General features: G+C 27.8%; 1 long non-coding RNA gene and 1 other non-coding gene across 2 annotated transcripts; one reads left to right on the top strand and one right to left on the bottom strand.

The window, feature by feature from the left end:
* Positions 1 to 416: 416 nt before the first annotated feature.
* LOC136091223 (uncharacterized) lies at positions 417 to 1642 on the top strand. The gene is made up of 2 exons (XR_010643803.1): positions 417 to 904; positions 1357 to 1642. It is a non-coding gene; the product is annotated as an uncharacterized LOC136091223 (long non-coding RNA).
* A 551-nt stretch (positions 1643 to 2193) lies between these two features.
* On the bottom strand, positions 2194 to 2358 carry LOC136091266 (U1 spliceosomal RNA). The gene has a single exon (XR_010643856.1). It is a non-coding gene; the product is annotated as a U1 spliceosomal RNA (small nuclear RNA).
* Positions 2359 to 4183: the final 1825 nt, after the last annotated feature.

Here is a 4183-nt window from a genome sequence, read left to right on the forward strand (position 1 = left end):
TGTATAAAAGTCCCGTAATCTTTATTTGTTTCAATAAAAACATGTTTTTTTTCTTTAAAAATAAAATATTTCATTAACCTGTTTTAAATATCCTCTTTTCAAAACTTTATCTCAACTCTCGATTTCCTTTCGCACAACAACTGTAAAATTAAAAACAAAAAAATACAAAATCAAAAAAAACAAAATAATATAAAATCTAAAAACACAAACAACACACAAAAAAAAATTATAAAATCAAAAAGCACAAAAATATATAGAATAAAATAAATAAAAATTAGAAAATATATATAAAAACGAACAGTTGTAAACTTAAATTTTGTATCATACAATTAATATAAGCTGAGATATTGTAAATTTGAAAATTGTAAATATTTATTATTTTGTAATAAAAAAAATAAAAACAGTTTCATTCGTTGGAGATGGTGCTCCATTTGGTTCCAGGGAAGTTATTTACCCAAAAAGGTCATTTAGAAGTTAGTTTGAGTATGTCAGCAAACTTGGATCACTACGGTTTATTCCCACGCAACTCTGAACCCCCAATATTGATTAGAAATCATGTTAATTATCTCAATTTTACAATTATGGACTTTCAGTAAGACAAAACTTCTGTTCAATATTTTATGGCAAGAAACTATTGCAGGAATATGCTGCTGGTGCATATGTTAAAATTGAAGAGCAATGTCTTGCTTTCATAGAAATAACCAAAGTAAACTGATAAGCATGCAATATGATACCTTACACGAAGCACATTTTAAATTTTCATATAACTGATTATAATTATCATAAAATGAAATGATTTTCTATATATTTTTTGAAGTTCAAACATAATTGTATTTTTTTTTTCTTTTTTTTAGTTAATCATTATTCAACAGTTATGAAGAAATTGGAATTTTAAACTATTGAGGTAAAAATAAATTTGTTTAGTGGCAACATTTAAAAGCCTTTTTTTAATGGTTAACTGTGCTATGGCTATTTTGTGCTAATTTTTTTTTTTTTATCGTTGTCATTTAAAAACAATAACTTAAGTTATGATTACAATAACTTATTGTAACCTTTTTTTAACACAGTGCCTTTGATACACAGTCTGCCTCCTCTCTGTTTAACAAAAGTTTATTAATAAAGGGGAGCATTATTGGAACACTCTGTTATTACTGAGCTCTTATGTATTTTTTTGTACCGTAGTTGATAATGACCATGTTTAAGAAATTTTTTACGAGTCACTTACTAATTCAGAAACACAATAGTAAATATGTAAAATAATGCTCCCTTTTATTAATAAACATAGTTATTTTGTAAAACACAATAATAAGAATGTAAAATAATGCTTTTGTAGTTTAAGATCAATTTTTGTTTTAGGTATTGGTAAGTTGTACTTGGCTTTCCTTTAATGGTGCTTGCTGCTATTAAAAAGAACCTAATAACTTAAGCTACGTGCTCTTTACTAAATACCAAGACAAATAAAAGCGAGAAAAACCAAAAAGATTATACTATATAGATAGGGCTGCGATTTTTACGGAGGAGAGCGCAACCCTAATCTAATTAAAACTTTTATAGCGTTCTTCTGCGGATGAACCGGGGCAGTGCAGCGCTATATACAATTGTATTTTATATTTTTCAGATAATACATCAAGTTAAATTGTCATTCGTTATTTATTTATTACTGACCCGTATTACGGGTTGCTTATTGCTAGTTATGTATAATTATTTAAAAAAATTTAAAGAATTTAGGTTTTTTCGGAATACTTCTTATAGTCTGTTATGGAATTTGGTTGCGATCAATACTTCATTTGGTGATTTGTTATTATAAAATACTTTCCTGTTTTTTTAAAGCAACATATTTTTTTATATAGGATTGTTATTTAAACTTGTTTAATTTTCAAGGCATACGTTCAAAATAAACTAGTTATACTAAAAGATTTAAATCTAATAATATATATTTAGATGTATCACTTACTCTTGACCACTCTATAACTAAATTTCGGCTAGAATTAGATTTGAAAATGACCGGACCTAGGTCTTTCTACCTGGTGCAGTTAAGTTAGAAAGAGAATCTAAAGATTCAGCTGAATCATAAAGCAAAGATTTGTTATTTTATGAACTGTTATTAGTTTATTATAATAAACATATTACGTTGGTGAGGCGTCAGAAAAATTCTTAGAAAGATCGAGTTAAGAACATTTTGTTAGTACAAGTTGGAAGCGAGCGCGAACGCAGGCTTCCGCTACCAGAAATTATACTGTCGAGTTACCGACGTTAGCGGTAATCGCAGAGGTCAGCCTAGTCGAGGTGCAATGAATAAGCCTCACTCTGGAAGAAGCCGCTTCGTGATCCGACTTAACTTCCCAGTCAGGTAAGTATACAAATTGGATTTTTTTGAATGACCCAGCTTTTTACAGTCATTTCTAATTGTGGTGTTATATTAAAAATAAACAAATTTAAAATCTTAATAAAATAAGTTTGAAGTATACACAAGTTTACTGTTTACTGAACAACCATTTACTGAAACGAAACAATACTAGTTTAATGTTGTATTTTGTTGATATTTTGTTTAACTTATTTTAATAGCAATACAAAATATAATTATTAAATGCAAAAATATCATCAATTAAAAAAAAAATAAAAGATTTAGCCATAAATCAAAAAGAAAACTTATATCTGCGAAAGTTGGGATCGGGCTGATTTCCTAAAAAAATTATTAAAAGTTTTATTGACCATTCCTAACATCGTATAAATGACACTGAGTGAAGTTATTAAAAACAAACTTTCAATTGATCGTTTTTGTTACAACCACAAACTAAATTTCGCTGAATTATATATTTCTTTTCTGTTATTCCTTTTGCGCCTAATAAAAAAGCTTTTTTTCCGTGCTCACCTGCTACAACATCGGTTTGTAATGAAAAAATATTTAATGTACCCGTTAATGATATATTAAAAAAATTTTCACTCACCTCTGTTTTATTAATAATCTTACCTTTGTTTTATTGATAAACTTAAAAATAATACAGGCAAAAAATGTTTAATATTTAATTCCTAAATATTAAAAATGATATCGTTTCAGTTGGTCTGATAACAGAAACTCCGTCACTAGTATTTTCCCATCATAGCACAATGTCTGTCGAGTGGTCAACTTAAAATATCGTTATTTCGATGTCAATCGAAATTGCCAAACGCGTTCTAAATTTCTCCCAAAATAAAAATTCAAGTAGGTTTTTCTGCTCAACACCACCGAAAGTTTACATATGTTGAGTTGGATTTTACTGTTGCAAACTACACTTTTAATATTTAACCGATCGATTAAGATTAGTTTAAAATGTACTTTTCTTATTTAAACGAATTTTTAAGAGGTACATAAAGCAGTAATTTAACATACATATATTTTTTTTTTTTTTTTTTTTTTTAAGAATTCAATATTACATCCTATAACACATATAGTATATATAACATATATAATACATAAGTTGTCAATTGTGAGCAATTATGTATATACCGATTTTTGGATTTAATCTGGTGGTTTTTTGCACGAATCTAGTAGTTTTTTGCATTTAATCTGGTGGTTTTTTGCACGAATCTGGTTGTTTTTTTTTCATTTAATCTGGCCGTTTTTTGCATTTAATCTGGCGGTCATTTGCATTCAATTTGGCAAATTTAAAATTTAAATCAATTTTATAATGCATGTTATGAATTGCCTAAATGATTAGTAATAAAAAATATTCCACATATTCCATTTAAAAATATACTTAGAGGTGTAACAAATACACTTAGAGGTGTAACAAATATACTTAGAGGTGTAACAAATATACTTAGAGGTGTAACAAATATACTTAGAGGTGTAACAAATATACTTAGAGGTGTAACAAATATACTTAGAGGTGTAACAAATATACTTAGAGGTGTAACAAATAGTATAGTCCCATAGCAGATACGCAGTGTCTCACGAAGTTTGAAAGATCATGTTCAGTAATGTGCTCACAACCGTTCCTCATTCGTTCTAATAAATCATTATTTTCGATCGGAGCTATTTGTCCTTTTGTAGTATTCTTAATTTTCGAGAATGTCTTTTTACAAGGATTTAAAAAAAGATGAGTATCGGGGTAAAAAACGAATATCATAGGGATAACTATCATAAAAATCTGATAATGAATGATGAAAGTTAACGTTGTCTATCACCAAGGTAAACTCTTCT

The sequence above is a fragment of the Hydra vulgaris genome, chromosome 14 (assembly GCF_038396675.1).
Source record: "Hydra vulgaris chromosome 14, alternate assembly HydraT2T_AEP".
Lineage (NCBI taxonomy): Eukaryota > Metazoa > Cnidaria > Hydrozoa > Anthoathecata > Hydridae > Hydra > Hydra vulgaris.